Consider the following 20,794-nt stretch of genomic DNA (forward strand, 5'->3'; position numbering starts at 1 on the left):
AATTTATTATTTAAATTTGACCCAAATTTCGGACTGCTTTTATTACCAATAGAAGGGGTGTTTTTTTTCTCTTTTTGCTACAAATAATACTACACTCATCGCATCACACATTCCACCCGTTCGATGCTGTCAACACATTTAGCCAGGTCTGCACAGAGAGTTAAGGTGCGAATAGAGGTAGCTTAAAACCGAAATTACGGATACAGAGACAATTCATTTTATGAAGAATAAGTACTCCAATCAAATATTCATCAAACTCATCTCTATTAAATGTTAATGCTTGATACTTAATTTCAGGCAAACGTACGTAAAAATATCCTAAAAATGAAATTCTAAATAAAAATATGTTATAAATGATAATTTAAAATAACTAAAATGATAAATAATACTAAGTTTTTTTATTCTTTTTTTGTTTTATTCAACACATTACTCATTTAAATAATGGGCATTAGCCTTCATTTGAAAGCATAATTTTCTTCCTCAAATATTTGTAGTATTTTCTGAAATTGAATGTTACATTTTGCATAACTTTTCGTCATTCCACTTCAGTTGTCATCAAAATTTTATCATGAAAAGGCCTGTTAAGAATATCATTTGTGATTATTATCATCTTTGTTGATAAACAAAATGCATTTCACTATTAACTAACAACTTAACGAATGAAGAAACTTAAAAAATGAAGAAAACAGTTGCGATGTCACAATATGATTATTATACTAAAAATGAGCATATTTGTTTTTTTTTTTTCATTGTTAACCGCATGTACCTAAAACGTGAATTCCAGGTTTTTTAATCCAGGTTTTTTAAATAAAAAAATAATACATAACTACCGAGCCCAAACTTTCAGCACCATTTCCACGCTACCTCTAATCACTGCCTTACTCAGACAACGAGTTGTTCGAGATTATCGGAAAGCGTTATCCCTGGGTGCAGCGTTTTTCTCTTAATTTTATTTGTGTCCTATCATCCCATCGTGAAGGTGCAATAAAATTCGACATTCTTTTCAAATGTTTTCGCTTCCAGCGTCTGGTTTGTAGCTTCAGCTTGTCCCACCATCCTACGCACGCACCGATATCGGTGCCCTCCGTCCCGAGGTACATCTATACATCCTCTCCTGGTCCACCTACTGCACAATCAGTGCAAGCTGTCAAGCTGTTGGATCAGAATGTAATCTGGACTGGAATAGCGTGTCCGGACGGCGACAAGCGGGGCAAAACTTTACAGACGCCAGCCAGCCAGCCAACCGTTGTGCGTAGGAGAGAGGCGCGCCATTGTGTTCAGCAGCGTTTCACCTCGTGTGCGTTATCTGGACATGCGACGGCGTCTCGCCCGGAAAGGTTAGCCCCGAAGGTTGTGTGCTGGGCACCTTTTCGTTCTGTTTTCCCCCGTCTCTTACGCTACTCTTTTTTTGTAATTATTTCCCTAACTAAGGGTGACAATCGAGCAGATAGTACAGAAGCCAAGGCAACAGAGCACAGCATGGTCCATGGGCTAGAGGAGTGGAAGAAACCTTCCATGACACTAACATGCCTTAATTGCAACAGGTCAAGTAGGAGTGCAAAGAGAGAACTGCCATCCATTTGCTCACATCGACCGACCGAGCGAACGCCGGCATGTGGTCGGACAGCGACATAAACAACACCCCGAGCGCCACACTCGCTCACTCACTGTGGGGTGTGACATCGGTGTGACATAAGATAAACCGAACGGTGCTGCACAGGACAAACCATCCGGAAAAGGAGAGTCCCCGTAGGTGGCGTACGGGTCGTTGCAGCGGTGGTGGTGATGTACGTAAAGTGAAATAAAGCTCAGCAACACGTAGGTTTAGATTTCGAGAAAGGTTGCGGGATTGCAAAACTCCCACTGAGATGTCACCAGGGCAGGACAGAGGGCAGGGATATTGGACCATCATCGACAAACACAGCCCACCGTTGTCATTGATCCCAGGCATTGATCCCAAGCAGTTGCTTCCCTCCGAGAGCAAGCCACATCGTGTAATGAGTGCTCCAATCCATTTTGGAGTTCAACCCGGCCCGGAAAGAGGCTCTTGAGAGATTGAGCCAGCAAACGGAAAGGGCTCATCCCAGGCAGCACCATCCTCCAACCTTCTGACCGATGAAAGAAGGTTGAATACAAATCTGGTAATGAAAACCTTCCCACTCTTCTCCCCCCCCCCCTCCCCTTAATTCCATCCTAAAAGCTCTGCATCATCAAAAAGGTACACCCAAAGAGAAAGGAGCTTCCACAAACACACACAAGTACCTTTCATTTCACGTAGTTGAGGCCTTTTTTGCTGCAGAAGGAAGAAGAAGAGTTTGTGGTATAAATTATTCACCAAACAGACCGGCGGGCCACTCGCGCGAAGTGCTCTAGTTTTCCGCTCCTGTCCAACACCGAACGACACCTCTCCCTTGACAGCTGGAGAGACATGGGCCATCGCAAACTGGCTACCCTTTTCCCTTTTGCTTCAATCGGATCGGCATGGGAAGGTTGGTTTCGCGCGAACCCTTGCGCTACGTGACGGTGACCCCCACGCCGCCGTACACGTTCTTGCACATCCCGAGCAATCTTTGCGGTCGACGGCTGCTAGAAAGGCCAGAAGGCATTCGCCCCTCCCGGGGGCTTGTTGGAATATTTGGACGGGACCAACTTTCGCTACAGCCCCCCCGGCGGCACACTCTGTTGACGGGAATGACCCTCTTCCAACGCGTTCAAAGTGGACAGTTTTTGCAGCAGCGCAGCCACCAAGGTTAAGATGCGCTTGGTTTGAAGTTTCATTTTATGCTTGTCCAGTCACGCGGAGATTGTTTCCTGTGCGGGAGTGCGGAAGACAGATGGTATGAAGAGGGAGCCACAATCTTGACGCCATTATTTTATTACCCAGGACAAATTAGTATGCATCGACCAGAAAGCCAGTTGCTGCCTGCTGCTGTCGTTTGGTTGCACTGATAGTGTTACTGATTTAGTATCTGATTGTAGCACAGCATCTGTTTTAAGATAGACAATCTTGTTGAAGCCACAACCAAGGGTGATGATTTGTAAGACAACAGCATTCTATCGCTTTCACATTGCTTGTAAATCATGCAAGAAACGATAGTAATGAATATTGTGAAATGAAATGAAATGAAATGAAATGAAATGAAATATTCAGCTAAAGGTAACCCTACAATTGAATTGATTGCTAGGTTTGGAGGATCTCCTAATAATAATCATTCTCTTTTTAGCAATCTTTCTGCTGAATAGTTTGCTTAGATCTGCAGGGTGCAGTTTATTGAGTAATAGGATCATTTTATAAACATGGAAATACCTTTAGAGTACCTCAATTCTACACAATCCTATCGAGAGATAAAATGAACTATCAAGGAAGATTTTATGAATTCGCCAAATACGGCTTTTATAATCAGAGTATAGAAATATGCATAGAAATACGCAATAACATAGAAGCTATGAGAAAACTGTAAAAATCACAAACGACAAAAATGTTGAAGAATACTGAATTTAAAGCACTTTTATGGCATCGCTCTTCAATTAGTTTATATAAGCAAACAAACAAGCACATCTACTGAGCGCTCAGATGGTGTAATGGTGCATTCGCCTGATCCTGCAAAGGCACAATGTAGTTCAACTCCCAAACGAACCGTGTTCGGCTCTACTCTGCTCACAGTTACTTTCATTATCATTAAACATCTTTAAATAAACGTGTTATAACCTAAAATTTCTTGCATTTTTGTAAAATATCATCAGCATCAACACATTGTCCAGCAGTTTCGTAAAACTTCTTTCGGTTGTCTACCTTAAATAAACACATTTTTTTGTGTTTTTACGGCTTAAACATAAATTAAGTACATCAGGAGCATTGTCTCTATAAATTGAAATATGTTTGAATTTGGGTCTAACTATGATATCCTGATGGTAGGTCTAATTTCATCAAGTTGTTTCAAAGATTCCAAAACGGTGTTCTAGAAAATACTTGGAACTTGGGAACTAGGGAATTTGGAGAAATAAAAAAAATGGAAGAAAACCTACCGACCGACCTCAGGACATCTTTCGCACAGATTTATCATTAGAACTAAAATCTAAAGCAAAAGTTAAGACACATTTCCACGAACACAATGAACCACATTCCTGGCCGTCACACCAAAAAGCATCACACGCTTCGGCAAACCGTAAACGCCACCTTAACTCGACTGAAACAATTTTGCAAAGTGCCAAGCATTATCTTTCATTTCCGGCGAACTTGGCTGCCCGCGCTAACGCGCAAACCGGAACACAAAAAGCTGCTAGCTACCCCGGGCCGGAAATCAACCAGTGCAGACGGCAGTAATGGATCAAACTACACCAACGTCTGCCCCGTGGGAACACCTAGGTAAGGACGCTTGGTGGCAGTGCAACAAACCGGGAGCAGCAGTTACAAAAAAAAAGGGCCAATGCACCTCCAATGAGAGTACTTTTTTTTACTGACGACACTGAAACCCGCGCGCGCAAAACGATTCCGTGGAATGGAAAAATTCTTAACAGCTTAATCGTACCCACCGGGTGGATGGTCCCATCAGGTTGTTGCTGGCATTGTTGCTGCTATCGTACACCAGACGGAGCACACCTTTCCTCGACAGTGAGCCGCGGCACACTGGAACGCTAAAAATTTAATTAAATCCTTTAACGTCTTCGGCGGTGGCGGCAATAATGCTGAACGATGTTAGAGCTTCGCGCAAGCACCACGGAGAACGCTACAAAATTGATAAACGTGTCGAACAGCGCACGTTTGCTTCATCGGCAGCTTTACCGATGGCAGTAGCCTGGCCGGGTATGTTTTCCACGCTGCACGAGCGGAAATTGGAAAACGAAACTTATGCTCTCCAACGACCGCCGATCGACGACGACGGCCGCCAGAGTTTCCCACGCTCCGGCAGAAAGGGCGGGCGGGTGCACGGGAAGGCTAGAACTTATTGGATTCGCGTTGAAAATGTTCTGCTCAACGGCGCGCAGTAAAGCCACCGGAATCCTTATACCAGCAGCGGGATGGGCATGCCGTGCTTAACCAGCAACGCGACCGGCGTCATACCCACGTGAGCGTGTTTTACCCTTTTTTGCGCTCTTCTGCACTGCTCCACGAGCGTTGGTGGTCTCTGAACGTTCGGTAATAAAGTTAAAACACCGCTCACGGCCAACCCCGTGTAAGCTAATTACCACAAAACACAGAGCATACAAAATTCACCACCAAAACCATCGTGTTCACACATAAATATACGCTGCTGGTTTGAGCGAAAATTTGCCTCTAATCAAAAAACGTCGATCGCTGAAGGGCTTTTTATCGATAATCTTTACCTATGCGTTTCGTCTCACGCCTGCTACGTTTTAATCGACGATCAGCGTTAGCAATCCGGGGCGATAAAGAAGCTCCTTTTGTCATCCCCTACCAGCCAACTGGGAAAATCATAGCAACACCAATCGCAAGCAAGCCCTCCCGCCGTTACTTCCTGCCGTGACGGCGGCAGTAAAATTTATGTCAAAATCCCAACCTTCAAACACCGTTCCGAACGCATCGCCATAAGAACTCGCTCGCAAACGATTGCAGAATCTTCCACCGAAAGTCGAGATCGAGCGAAAGAGATGAACGCGGACAAGATGACGTTGCTAATCATAACATCTCACCACCCCGCGCGCCATCACACACACACACACAGACAATTTCGATAGACCGGTCCGATGGGCAGAATCAAAGCACCAAGTTGCCGCCAAAGCGGGTCAAACCAACACACGGGCCGTCATAAACTTTTTCCCCCTTCGGGCAAGAGGATCACCCCCCTCCCCCCCTACTCCCCAGGCGCAAGCCACCAAAAGCACAACACACAGGTACGACGACGACGACTGGGACATAAATCAACTTTGCTGCCCGGTTCGGTACTAAACAAATTTCCATTCCCAGCGATCCCGATTTTGCACGTCTTTGAGACCATTAATATAAGTCAGCCGGCTTATCTGCGCGAGCGATCGATCGGCGAACGGGTTCGCCCTGCATCGCCTCTCTCCACCCTTCGGGCCTTTCTCCAAACCACTCTGTTCACCTACAGAGCCGTGCGAATTGAGGACACATCCAAAGGGTTCAGCTCCCCCAAAACGGCGCGCACAAAAACAAGATACGCCCGAGCAATAAAAGCCCCAAGACCTCAAGAACTCTGCTTGGATGCCAGCGCCGTTGCCATTGCTTTCCATCAAAACCAGTACCAGGCAACGGGGGCAGGCAACGGGGGCGCTGCAAAAGACAATTCTTCACGTCCCTAAAAGATAAGCCTGGTGGTGGTGGTGGTGGTGGTCTGCCTTGCAAACACGATGGAACGCCTCTAAACAAAAGGCACCGAGGTTAGATCTCGATGGCCAACTTTCTTTTTCCACTATTCGCTGCTCCACCTCACCCCTTTCGACGGGGTTTCGTATGACTTTTGCACTAAAACCCAATTACCGTTAAATAATGGATTAATTGTTGACGCAGGCGAGAGTCAGGCGGCAAGAGGTGCAAAGAGGGAGAGGTAGATCCATCCGATTGGCGCACGTTTTGCTCCGTGGTTCCGCGGGCATACTTTCGACCCTTCGGCTGTCCCACAAATCCGAATCAGAAAACCTTGCCAGATAACCCCACGGCAGGGGGCGGCGGTGGCAATCTTGCTGACCTGACCTTATTCTGGGAGCTTTATTTACCTTAGTTAGATCACGTCCGAGGTTGTTTGCAGAAGTTGCCAGTGCGCCTACACAACCGTTCTCCCCAACTTCAAGCTCACTTCGAGGGGCATAAAAAAGAACAAAAAATACCTTCTTTCTAATTCCTACCTTTACCTTCCGCATCATCCGCATGTCAGCAAGTTGAGTTTCACCACAAAGCCCTCCACGTTCGGAGCCCAAGCAACAACAACAAAAAAAACCTTCCTCCTAATTAGACGCCACCCCCCAATCCGTCACGGTAGATTACACACTTTTCGGTGGAGGTCCGCGGGATGATTGTCATATCAAACCTTGTGCTTCCTCTTCGTCTGGTGCTTTGGTGTTTAACCCATCAAAGACCACCGTTAGACCGCTGGCAGAGATGAAAGCTCGCTTTAATCACATCAACCCCGAGTCACACCGAGATGATTGACACACCGCAACGGAGGAGTTGTTATCGGGTGCTCGGTCAATCCCGGTTCAACCGGTTCAATACCGCCGGCCCGGAGTGTACGATGGCGTAATGCTATTATCGAGCCAGGCAAGAAGCCAGCACAGCTAATTCCCGGTGTGCTGTGTGTGTGTGTGAGCTAGACGACGCGTGGTGAAATCGCGCGGGAATCAGATCGCGCACGGGGCCCGTTAATGCTGTGGCATTGCGCGATCACACGTCCCGTTGGAAGATATTTTAATTTGCCACCTTCACGCGGTACCGTTTTGGGACGCCCCGCCGGTAGCTTCACCACAGAGACACATCATAACGATGTACACACACACACACACACACACACGTGGGTGTGCGGGAACTCCGTTGCAGGCCCGTCGTTAGTTGCCGTTTGTTGAGAGACAGTAAATCCCGCCCAGACAGCCCAGTGGCATCGAAATTCCAAGCTGACAGATAGGCAATGCAATAAAACTTAATTAAACCGTGGTTAAATGAATGTGTAAACCACCGTGTTTATCTAGCGCTCTTGATTTCTTCTTGGGATTTCGGTAGTCACATCCACCAAGAAAGTCTACTTGTGATACATCATAGAATTGATTTCCGTCTAAATCCTGAACTCTGATTTAGAAAACGACTTTGGGGGAGTATCTCGGAATAAGTTCAAATCTTTCAACTTTTTTTTCCAAAACAGTCACCGATGCAGAACTCTGACGCGACCACCTGGAGGAAGCCCTTTTTAGACATTTGTTCGGAAGCAATCATCCGGATACACGAGGGATGGTCGTTACCCGTGACTCCACAGTTCGTCGATTTTCCCGCCGACTCAAGTTTCTTGCCTTTTCGGGCTAGCTATATGGCTTCGTTCGGCACACGGTTCATCGACGCTTCTTACCTCAGCCCGAAGCATTCATCCGTATCTCACCCAAACCCAGCCTCCTTCCGCTGGAAAGCTTCCTCCTCCAAGTGTGGCCCACCTGCCTGCCTGTGCAGCAACAACACTGCACAGCGCGCCCGTGATTGACGGTTCGACGCGACACACCACGAGACACGAGATGCAAATCGATGGCAAACTTTGCTCCTTCCGGATTCTCGGGTCCCTGCCTCTTCCATCATCATCATTATCAGCCAACTGTCAATGTACCAGAGTTACCAACCGTTCGTGTGGAACAGCGTGTTTAAAAAGGTAGCTCTTTAAATACCCGGACCTGTCGGTGGGACGAGAGATGGTGTGTTTTTGTCCCCGCTCGATACCCTCAACGATTGACATTTGAGATCTCTATGGATGGACGATGACACAGAGTGGTCGCGTTGCTGCATGGTGTTTCTTCTGATGTTTAGATTTTGTTTCGTTTTCTACCTCTACCCAACTAGTCCCATGTTGTTTGTTTCATGTTTCATTCTGTGTTGCAAAAGTATTAAATTATATTAGGTCCTTCAACAACTAGGCTGGTTCATCCTACTGGCCATGACGCTTGATGCCGGCCGCTGTCAGTCAAGCTTCCTCACCCTCCTATATGAAGGGTGAACTCCAAACAAGGTATCCCTGCTGGATCAGATATCGGGAGCGAGACGAGGTCTGTTACCGCTCTCCCATCACGGTGTTTCTTCCGTATGCAGGAACGATTCATTCGTCCGTTTAATACCGAACGATGCTACAACACATACGGTCAATGATGGAATTGGATTGTGGAGCTTGAAAAGCTCATCCGAACCAATTACTCACTTCACACCTTTTCCCCATCATTCGAAAGGGAATTGCAAAGAAAAAGGAACATCAAAACCTCTGCGATGTACAAAAGCACCGTATTCGTGTGGTTTAATTTTTCAAACCGTACACTCTTTGCTCCTCTACATCGTTGCTCTCTGCCAGTCTGTACAACTTTATCAAGATGAACTGTTTAGTTCCAAATGTAGGATTTATTCTCGCTTTGGCCGATCGGCATCATCATCTTTCCATCCGTTATTGTTGTGTTGTGCATATATGATTGTAATCCCGTGGCTAAATGGATGTCTCAGTGTTCAGCGAAAGGGCATAGGATGAGGGAGGTTTTCAATAAAATAACACCAACCCGCACCACCCACGAGTACCAGGTGGGGACTGAAATCAATAAAGTACCGACACAGAACACCATCGGACCACACGATGGCGCTGTTCGTTCCCCCTGAGCGCACTACTATTAGCCGCGTGGGGCGATGAAACTGAAGCGGTATTGAGTCAATTCATTACAGAGGATCATATTTCGTTGCATAAACATCTCCTCATCGATTTACAGTGTTGACCAGGCTCTCCTCTTCTCGGAGGTAAACTGTGGAAACACAAACTGCTGCAGTACTTGAACAAAGAAGTTGTGCGCCCTCTCTGGGTGGTAGATTCGCATGAAGCCTTGGGTAATACGATAGGGTTTGTAGTTAGGTTGACTTGCACATACCGACCACACCGTTTGTAGATGGTGCTCTCACATGGTTGTGGATGTTGTTCTCCCCGCCAGAGCATCTCAAATTAGCTGTCCATCTTGTGATCTCACTTTGTAACGAGGCTTCTCTCGCATCTTTAGGATGCCCCTCTCCACAAAAATGGGCAGGAAATCTCTTACCTAAAACGAAACAATAAAAAACAACAACAACATATAAGTAAAGCGCATTCAATCGATTGTGTGTTTGGGGCGCCTCTGTCGATCAGAGGATGTGCGATGCACGATAACGTAATTATTTGACAATGGGCCCGCAACATAATCGACCGTTCAATGGACGTGGAAGTGTGCTCGCCCAATATGGCTGCTGCTGCTGCTGCTGCCCGGCTACAAAGAGCTACATAATTGATCATCCAAGAGCCAGCAGCGGGACAGGCGTTACGTGACACACCGTGCCGCAAAAGTAAAATCGTGTGTGCTGCCAGCCATATAGACAAGCGCGCAGCCCCGGCAGCGTTCATCATTATCACACACCATCCCGTTGGCAGAGCTCAGCCGGAGCAGGACCAAATGGAGTGTAATTGTCCGCCCAGTTACGATAAACAAACGGCATCTCTCCTCCGGGGCTCGGTGCACCGATTGCGTGCTTTAATGTGGTTCGATTTTAATTGGAAAAGAAGTGAGTAGGATAATCGTGATTTCGAGCGCGGCTATGATACGGATAATACAGTGTAAATATGACTTTTTACCGCAACGTAATCGCAAATGAACCCTGCCGAAAAGGGGTTTCTCAATCAAAGAGCGAATGATATTCATTTCGTTGTGGTCGCAAACATATACGCTGCTCGCGCAGAGAAGGCCTCAAAAAGGCACATTCTATTGATTCTTTCACCAAGCTTACGATTGCGAACTGCTCTAGCTGGCTGCCTTACAAAGACCCTAATCAATTCCCATTGTCGTTCGAAAGTAGTTCACCAGAGATGTTTGAGGTAGACTGTGTGGTTTTTTTGTGTTGTTGCTCCCACCAAACACCACTCTCAACCAGCAAACCTACGACTCCCCGTAACCCCTCTGCCAGATCGCAGAAATAAGATAATCGCTAGAGCGGCTCCCGCACGTCCCGATCCCTCTTCTGAAGGGAACTTTCTCGTACGCGATCCACAAACTCACCACCATCTCGTCGAAAGGCAGTGTGTAATCGATCAGTCAATCGATCGGGCAAATATTTTAATATAAAAAAGCGCCTTCCTCCAGTCACCCAAGAGGTCTACTCACCCAAGAGCGAGCTGGAGAGAGAGAGAGAGAAACCAACAGCAGCATTACCCATTACCCTAGGCATCATGATCTGGTAGATGCAAAACCGTACAACAATAACAAGCTCGGAGGCACACACACACACACACCTAGCCATCGTAGAAGCATGATCATGCGATCACGATGATCGTGGACGAAACTCAGCGCGTGCAACAAAGTAAAGGGAGAGCTTAGGGTGATGAGGATCGGAGGTTTTGCCCATTTCCTGCCCGACCCAGATACACCCAGAGACCCAGTTCGAGTGGCTCCCAGCGGCTACAAGAAGGGGCCTTCAGCAACAACAACCAACAGGAAGATGGCCAATCGTGCGGCTGCATCATCGTAGAGCAGTAGTAGCAAGCACTCGCATGCCTGCAGGCTGTGGCTAGCACCTCGCCTTCTGCTGACCCTTTTTACAACAGACTTACGATTTCATAATAAATCTTCCTGCCTGCCCCAGAGGAGATGCTCCCGACTCGCCAGACCCGCCCCGCCGGGTATGGGTGAGAATTTTGCATTGCGTTTACATACCCGACACACCGGATGCCTTCTGGCTGCAACGTCCCTTGCCGGCCCGGCACAGTTGTGGCAGGCAAGAAGCCAGGGGGGAGTTTTTACAAATGTTGACACACGAGGTGTTGCTGATCATCTCTGCTTTATGAAGACGGGATCACGGGACAGACGACACACGGTTAAACTAGGTAAACCGAGTGTCGCCAGCTCTCCTCGCAGTTATTGGTCTTCCTCTTGTGGGACCCCTTTCAACATCAGACGGTCAGTAATTCCAACTCCCCGAACGTATCTTCCGACGACTGCATGTGAGTCCGTAACAGAAATCCAGTTTCTGCTCGGTGCACGAATGAGTACTGGGCTAATCTCATGAGATGCACAACCCGGTCGAACATGTCTCGGTACTGGTTAAGCTGACACACACACACACGCGCCGGTGTTACTGACTAACTAACTGACAGACTGACTGACTGACTGACTGACTTGGTTAGGGCCTCGCTTTGACCCGCTGTAAGTGGACCCAGGCTAAGTAACACGAGAACCTTTCCACCATCTTCGATTGGCAAAACAACGGCTTATGTCCCGATGGCTTTCCCTTCCCTCTCTGACCGTCCCTGGAGGAGTTGTTGTTTGTGCTGGTTTGCCCGCTGTCTTTCTTTGTGTGCACGAGGCGGCGGCGTCCATCTCCCATATATCGTCTCCAGACGTCGCCAATATCCCTTCGTTTCCAATGCCCATTTACCGATTTCGACCCTAACCGATTTCTAGCCCTATCCCTTCTCTTCCCTCATATCAAACTTATTGCCCCAGAGTAACAGCCGTAAAGAACTCACAAGGTTTGTAGACGACGACTCAGTCGCCCCATTGCGGGGGGAAAGGCTACCGCACTCGCTGTTCTCTTTCTTTGTTGCGTAATGCGCAATGTACACGGTTTTGTACGACGACCAGGAGATACATTCTCTTTCCTCTCCCTCTGTGGGTACGTCACCCTCCCAGGCCTACACACACACACAAGGCGTATGCTGCTGCCAGTGCTGCTGGCCTTTTAGGGGGATTTTTGTCTCCGTAACTCCGTAACAAGTACGGAGGGTACACAGTCGAGAGGCGCAGTAGTAGTGGGCGCCTGTGCACAACAAAAAAAGGCCACCACCATCATACACACCAAGAGGGTTTGTGCAGCTATTCGCAGCCAAAAAGAAAACTCGTTCTTGGCGAGACTGCTGCTGCTGCTGCTGCAAGAAGAAGGATGGCCCCCACGGAGGAGTTTCGTGTGTGTGCACGCGACCGACTACGCGGCGGCCTATATTTAAATGTCAAACCGGTTCCGCACACCGTAGGCACACATTTGCAGTCACCAAACTGGAGACCACCACCGCCACCAGATGCTGGCTGGGCTGGTCTGTCAGCCGTCTCTTACCCCTTCTGCTTTCCCCCATCGCCACGCGCATCATGTTCGCCTGATTAATGCAAGGCAAATATAGGACAATTTTGTAATTAAATCAAAATGAAGTCTTTGATGATGATTATGCTGTTCTGTGCTTCCGCTGTGCGAGTGTGAATTCTCGGATCCTCTGCCACCCCATTCGTGGACCCAAGCCCTGCCGGTCCTTTATGTTTTGTTGGCTGGTTTTGAGACTAATCAACTGATGGCTTTAAGTCGGACTAATTATGCAGAGACTTTGGGTTGGCCGGCAGGAAAACGTTCCGTTAGTCCCATTTTTTACACTTCCATATTAAAAACTTGAGAAACAATCAACAGAGCATAACGTTCATTTTTGATGTCTTAATTTCTTGGGTGAAAGATCACAAATGCAGCACTCGCATCTTAAAGAGATATAGGACATTGGAATCTTTATCTGTTAGGCTTTGTAACTGTTGCTGTTTATTAAACACTGCTCTTTGAACCAATCAATATTCAATCAATAAAGCAGCCATAAAACGCAAACTGCTGAATATCCCGAAATTCTTAAGATATTGTTCAACTTTTCCCCAATTTTTAGTGTCAAACGGTAATCCAAAACGGTTTCATCAATTTTCAACGCAGTAAAACTCCAACCTCTTCGCACCAACATCTCTTTTGCCACCATTCATCCGAACCGTCCAAGGTTTATGGCCGCGCGACGTTCAATTAAATTGCCTGCGTTGACATTTTATGGAGCGCATCCAACAACCACACACCGTCGCCTTCCCCCAATCATCCCATCGGGCGACATCTGTCTATTAGCTTCAAGTGACAGGCACAATCACAGCAGCTCTCAAGGCGGCTCGCTCGCGTAGCACTGGTCCGCGCGCAGCACTGTTCAAAAATAGTCAGAACACGAGAAGCAACAACAGCAAAACACAACCCCCCAACATTGCCCGGTACTATCGCCACTTCAACATCTGGAGTGTTGTCCAACATCTCCACTCGAAACGGAGCATTCCGTCCCGTCGAAGCTTGAGATGCTATAGATACACACACTCACACACAAAACTGCCTTCAAACGGAGGGCGCGGGCGCGCGCGAACACACTGCTGATTGGCATCATCGTCTAGCCAGAGCGACGAAACAGTAGCACAAACGAATGGACCTTTAGGCACCGGGGGCCCCTATAGACTCCTAGGTAGCCTAGGGAGCACATTACTTTGAGGTTTCGTCGGGTTTACGTCTTTTCGGCAAAACAACACACAGCACACAGGCAGGCAGCAGGGAAGGCAGGCATAACAGTTGCCATTCACCGCCATTTACGCTGTCCATGGGGCACTGGGTGTGGCTGAGAGCTGTGGCAGCGTGTGGGCAACTCCGTAGGCCGCCACACAATCACAGCTTCCCCCGACCTCAACCAGTACACGACATTGAGTGTGTTCTCCGTGTCTGGTGTCTTGCCCGAAAGCTCTTCTACAAAAAAACACGTTAAGTAACCAAAACCCAAGAAGTGCTCGCTCGGAGTTAGGCAAGAGTATCAATTCGTCGTTGCGCTTCATACAAGAGCAGGAGACTACATGCCGTTAACGCCTTCTTCTTGATGCCTTCTCAGCTCCGAGGAGGCTTTTAATGCGCTCCAAAATCTTCATTCTTCCTCACCGCTTATTAAGATGCTTCCCGCAACCCGTTGTCAGCAACTAAAAACTATTGACGAAAGCCGAAGAACATCGTGTCCCTGGGAGCTTTAGAGTCTTCACAGCCAAAGTTTCCCCCGCTTCAGACATTGATGCCGCAGTTGGGAAGAACCTTGGAGCGAGAGTCTTCGTGCACCTAAACCGCCCTCTTCCCGTCTCTGCTTTGAGTCGCACTCACTCGGTCAGTCGGTTAGTCGGAGATGTTCAACTGTGTAGAAAGTGGCCCTTTCGGCTGGACCAGGCGAGGAAAATTTATGAAGACATAGCTCGTCGTGACCCACAAATATCTCCAGGCATTGGCGTCGTGTGGAAAGCACACCACGGCGGCGTGCTGCAATAAAATACGGCTTTATTTTGTTCTCCATTACCGGTCGTCGCGCGTTTGAAATGTTAATCCCAACGCCGCCCCACCGCCTCTAGGGGCAGTTCCGCAGCAGCATTACCTCCCCTCTGGGCGCTCATGGGAAGCCCTTGGAAAGGCTGTCACTTCCACAAGTCGTCTCTAGCACCCAGGACAGTCTCCGGAAGCAGTCCATCGCGGGTGACGCAAACTCCACCAAGGGAAATAAACAGACATCGAGGCTGCAAAGCTGCGCCATGAGCAACCACTTTGGGTCATCCGACCCCTCACCCCACCAGCCAGAGCAGGTGACATTCGATCCACTCGGGAAGATATTATTATCTTACGCAGGTTCACAACCACTTCTTCCAGCCAATAAATGCTGCCCGTGGGAAGCATGAAATGGACACCGTGAGATAAAAGCAAAACGCTTTGCCCGAAGAACGCCCCTAGCGGACGACCTTGCGTGATTGCGGAAAGCGGGTCACTGTCTGTGGGGCGGCTCTGGAGCGGAATGTGGAATTGTATTTTCGGGAAAGGTTTACAATTACTGTCCCATTTCGCTCCCATTGCATAACAATTGACACTAATAAATCTAACAACCCGTGCGCTTCGGTGCTTGTATCGTTCGTAGAAGAACTCAACCGGAACGAACGATCTCGGCGTCATGCTCTGTCATTTCAATGTGACAATTCAATAAATCGAATCACACACATACCTCGTGTGTCGTTCCTAGTCGTCACTGTCGCTGTCGTGCGGAAGAAGTTCATTTCCTGCGCATAAAATTCACCTTAGCAAAAGGCACAATAACGAGCAGCTATTTTCTGCTGACTTTTCACTCCCTCTCTCTCTCTCTATCTCTCAGTTTTTCTTGCCTACCCTTGCGTCTGCTCAAACACGATGGAATATCAAGAGCAATCGAGGGAATATGAATACAAAAGAACATTACCTCATGGCAAGCAATAGTGCCGCCGCTGCCATTCAATTTATGCTCCATTACCATTTGCAAATGCGATCCACCCGGCAAACAAACATGCCAACGCAGCCGCTGCTGCTACAACCTGTTCTAAATCAATACACATTACGTATCTCCCCCATAGTACGTTCATGGGGTACCTTGGCCCTTTTACCTTGGTCTTGGTACTTGAAGGAGTTCTATCCCGCCGCTTCTCTAATGGTTAGCCATTGCTTTTACATAACGGAATGAGTGTACACCCTTCCCCAGTTAGAGACAGCAATAACACATCGCGCCACACAGGTATTGCCCATTTTTCGATGCGTTTTGTTGGCAGAGGCACTCGCCGTCGCCATGGTCCCCCAGGTCCGTTGTGCCCCCCAATAAACTGAAGCTTTATGAACTAGACGTAAAGAGATTCGCAAGGGCACGGGGAGACGATGCTGCGTTGTCTTGCCCAGTTTACGAGCAACATAATATCAACGGAAAAACAACCAGAGACTGTTTGGTTGACTCGGGCGAAGCTAGCTCTCCTCTCGATTGCCCGTTCTAATCCTCCGCTTAATATCCCCTACTTTTCTATCAGCCAAGTCACCAGGCCACAAGACAAAAAAGAAGCATAAACGCGACCCCACAACGGCTTTCCATAAAAAAAGGTATGGAAGGAAATTTGCATAAAATGTACAAAACGCTCGTTGTAAGCGACACAGACGGGGGTCACGCGCGCTCGCATTTTCCGTTTGGCAAGTCGGTTTGCTGGCGTACCGTTTTGTACCGTGTACTACACACTACCTTTGCACAAGACACAACACAGCGGAGGTGGTGAAAAAGCGGGACTTCCCTCAATTTCCACGGTCGAGAGGCGAACTCCCCCCACGTCTAGTAGGGCCGTTATCATTTTGAGTCGTTTAGCTGGGGCTGTTTTTTCTCTGCTGTTTTGTGTGCTCTTGCTGTCTCCATGGCGAGCAGCAAGGTACCGTTTTTTCCGTCGACTGAAAGCTTGTGTGCTTTTGTTGGGCTTTGTGTTTTCAAGCCCCAGCCAAAAGCGAAGGGAAAATTTTTGCCCTTCTTCCACCCTAGAAACGACCTGTTTGGACAGTGCGATGCGGGTAGCAGGAAGGAAGCACGACGACTCCTAAAACCGGACACAACAGTCGAACGGAACCACTAGAAGGCAAGTAAGGCGCGCGCGCGTTCTAATCGTCCGAGTACTCCCCCCATCGAGTTCCTTTTCTTGCCCGGGCTATACCGGATTCGGGTGATTTATGGCAACTCTCCACCACTGTGTTCCAGAACGACCACCATCATCTCCGCAAGAGGGTGTAGTAGCTTTGCTGTGTTTCAATATATTTATCATTCTTTTGTTGGGTCTGTCCCGTTCGCGCGATCAAAGATCAACCCCTCCACCGAAGTCGCTGCTGGAGAGCAATAAATAAAAGGACAACACACATTTATTTATTTCCAGCCTGCAGTTTGCACAACACTCTGCCTAAGGCCCGGTTGTTCTAAGGAAATGTTAGGGTTGACTTTCACGATGGCCGAGAAGGTTTGTGCTACGACTTGTTCGCAGACATCTAACACAATCTTCTCCATTATCTTCCCAGGAACGTCCCCCGCGCGAAGTTGCACATTTTTACGAAGCGCCAACACACGGGCACAGGTCACAGCAGTTTGCTCGCTCTCTGCTCCAAAGGTTCCAAAATGCGTCAATTTATGGTATCCCTTACCGGGACGACTAGCTGGGTGGTCGTGGTCTGCGTCGCGCCAGGATGCGTGGGCGATTGTTTGACACAAAAAAGCTTCGCCTCTCAGAAGCTTTCAAAAGTCGTGAAGGCAAACTGTAAGCTGCCCTGGAGTTCCGGCTTTTTTTTTCGAAAGATTCTGGTGGGTCGATACACATTGATATAGCGCAGCAAGAAGTCTACCCTAAAACACTCACACACAGACAGAGGCATGGCCAATAATGCAGTGGTGCTGATGATTAGATAAGCTTCGCGCGCGACACCGCGAATAAAGCGCGAACGGTGGTTGTTCTGGGCGTTTCCAGCCTCCCGCACGGGCTCTCGCACGGTCGGTGGTCTTGCGGTTGGAGCCGGCGGATCTTGTGATCACGTTGACGGAATCGACCAGCCATCCTGGCAGGGCGCGGAACAAGACGGAAGGAAAGGAACCCAACGTGCGGCACTGTCCGAACGGGTGCAGACATAATAACGTCAGTTATTACACCACAACCCAAAATAGCTCAATCAACATCCAACCTTGAACCGGACCAAGCGGCGCGAGCTGACAAACGTTTTTGTTGGGCGGCTCTGTTGGGGAGTGTTCTTTTTTTTCATTGCGCTATAAAACGTCTTTTAAAACTATCTAGCAGCACGATCCGTGAGAAAAATTGGCCAACCAATCTTGTTACTTACTGCTTTGTTTGTTTGTTTTTTTTTTCAACAGCCTTAACCGCGCTTGTTTGCCGTGGCAACATATTTTTAGTCCGCTATTGTTTGCCGAATGGTTTGCTGGTGGGTGTTTAAATTATCCTACCCAGGAAAGGATCCTCAATGGACTGTGCGTTTGGTGCAGAACGGAATCGTAATCGATTCGCACACCACGCACCACAACAGGCCACACAGCGGGTGTTCTTTCTTCAAGCAAATTAGAACCATTTCATCACGTCTATGAAAAAAGCTGCGAAAAGGACACAGGAGGTAGCAAACAACTTTGCTTTGTCTTGTCTAGAAGACGGATGCAGTGCTCGGGTGGGGGGGCACAAAAGGAGTTATTTTTGTAACATTAATCTTCCTCCAAAGGAGAAGGAACGTTCAGGAGCATTCTTTACTTCCGCGAGCTGCACAATACGCATCAGAGCAAGATCAGACGATTAGTGGTTGTTTATTTGAGTTTTGTGGACAAACAAACCCTTTTTCAAGGGTGTTATTTGATATATTTGTGAGAAATATCATCCATCAGTCTTGCCTTTTTTGTGCTTGATACCAGGATAAAAGGACAAACAATTACGTGAAAAATGTGGTTCCAAGATTAACATGCAGTAGACAAATTCTGGATAATTTAAATAATTAATTTATTGCTTTCTATAGTACATGCGCAAACCAATACCTACCGTTGTATTCTCATGACTAAGTAAATGAAAAAAAATGGAAAATAAAAGAATGTTTCTGAAACAATTTCAAAGTATTTTTAGTCAGAGAAGTGTAAGTTTTTTACGTACATTCTGTATCGCTTTGTTTATTTATTTTTATTTATTAAGTTCATTTTTTTTAGTTAAAAGCTATAGCAGCCCATAAGAACAAGTGTATGAGTTTCATGAAAAAAAATAAAAAGGATCTTTTTTCTAACAAAAGGTCCCATCACGAATTTAGTCAGCTTTTTGTATGGAGTTTGACAGTTGGAGGCTGAAATCATGTAAACACTCCATAAAAAACCACACACAAAACTAGCCTGCAATTTTCAGTATAGATTATTCTAGCCTCAAAGCTAGAATTAGATTCGAGTACCTGCTCGAAAAATGGCAAAAGGTGATGTTTACATTTATCCCAAGGTGTATTAAACGGATCAGGTGATACAATCTAGAATCAAAGTGTATGTAGTCCAGGTGGTCTCATAGCATGTTTTTTATAACCAAATTTGAGCCACCGACAAACCGACGTGACACTTCAAACAAAATGAGCTTAAAAGTTGTCTCCTTATTTCAAATGAAAATATGTTAAACACTAGCGCCATCTCTTTAATGATTCGCTTATTATATTGACACAGAGACGAAACTACTAAAACCCCTTTTTCCCTATTTTTCTTCCCAACTTCCATCGAAACATATTTTCTCCAATTCTCACATCATTTATATTGATTTGTAAACCCATCAAATGACTTTTCTGGGGTTTTTGTCCAATTATTTTCATAAAATCTAGCCTAACACTTCCTCCGTCATTTGTACTTGGAAAAGTTGTTTCCATCTAAGCAGCCGCGAACAGAGCTCATTTTGACAAAAGTGATCACCTTCATTGCAAAGGACAGTACTTTCGTGTGGGACAGTTTTGTAACGCAAGTGTCGTCGGTAGACGTCGGTTTGTCGGTGTTTGAACATCACTTTTTAGCAGAACGGGTGAAAATTTTTTCTCAAACAAGCTTTCTGGAGGCTTGACGAATACACAAAACACCCTTACAATCTTCATTCAGAAGCAGAAGCGATAAAAATCAGCCTTCTAACTTCATACACCTTGGGATAAGCCCACCTGTATATTATATCCACTTTCATAGCTGCTCGAAAACTGCTATACAATGCAAACAGCTGGCAAGCTGAAATTTAAGTATACGAACTCAAAATGGAAAGGAGCCAATCATTTTGAGTTCTGCTCTAAAAGTTTAAAAGCTCAAAAATGAGTTTAAAAAATAATAAATAATCAAGTAACCCTGGAATTTAAAAAAAAGTCTCAATAAAGCCTCTGAAGAATATAAAAAGCTTGAAAAAGTTAACTTAAAACAAATATGTCTCATTTTCCCAGAAACTAAGCTCAAATACAACGCTATTTGAACTTACTTAGGAAACATTTCCGAAAGAAGCATTCCGAAGCTTTTTTCATTCACAGGTGTTGCACGCAATTTCATTTCAAATTGTTTCAGAACACCTCAACGCCTCGTTTCGCATTACCACCACCCACTCCCGATATAAAATGTAACATGTTTCGTTTAGCTGCTTTTAAACCGCAACATAAAAAAAGCACCAACAACAGCAACAACAAACCTCATTAACGAGCTAAACGTTTTCGCGCACATGAAAATCCCATAACCATAGAACACGGCCAATCAACTCCCCCATCACACACCGTCTCCTGCGTCACTACCGGCCAAAGTAGTACTGGAGTGGATGCACGACGCGCAATAAAGCTTCACACACTTTGCTGCTAAAGTGACAAATCGGATCGCATTTTCACCATGGCTCATGGATCGCGCCTTCATTGCAACGGCAGGGAAAAGCTCCTCCACTGCATATCCTGTGGAAGGCAACCTCTCTTCCGCTGTACTCGCGAGTTCAGCGC

At 46.8% G+C, this 20,794-nt stretch overlaps 1 protein-coding gene across 7 annotated transcripts in view; it reads right to left on the bottom strand.

Annotated features, from left to right (window-relative positions):
* Positions 1-20,794, bottom strand: part of LOC1279797 (uncharacterized) — a 76,462-nt gene that overhangs the window by 40,477 nt on the left and 15,191 nt on the right. The window contains exon 1 of one of the 7 annotated variants that reach the window (XM_319569.5): positions 9,571-9,707. The exons of the other annotated variants lie outside the window; for them this stretch is intronic. The gene's annotated coding sequence lies outside the window, so the exon portion shown is untranslated. Of the gene's footprint in view, positions 1-9,570; positions 9,708-20,794 lie in introns of those variants that run through there. 7 annotated transcript variants of the gene reach the window in all.

This window comes from Anopheles gambiae, chromosome 3, assembly GCF_943734735.2.
Source record: "Anopheles gambiae chromosome 3, idAnoGambNW_F1_1, whole genome shotgun sequence".
NCBI classification, from domain to species: domain Eukaryota; kingdom Metazoa; phylum Arthropoda; class Insecta; order Diptera; family Culicidae; genus Anopheles; species Anopheles gambiae.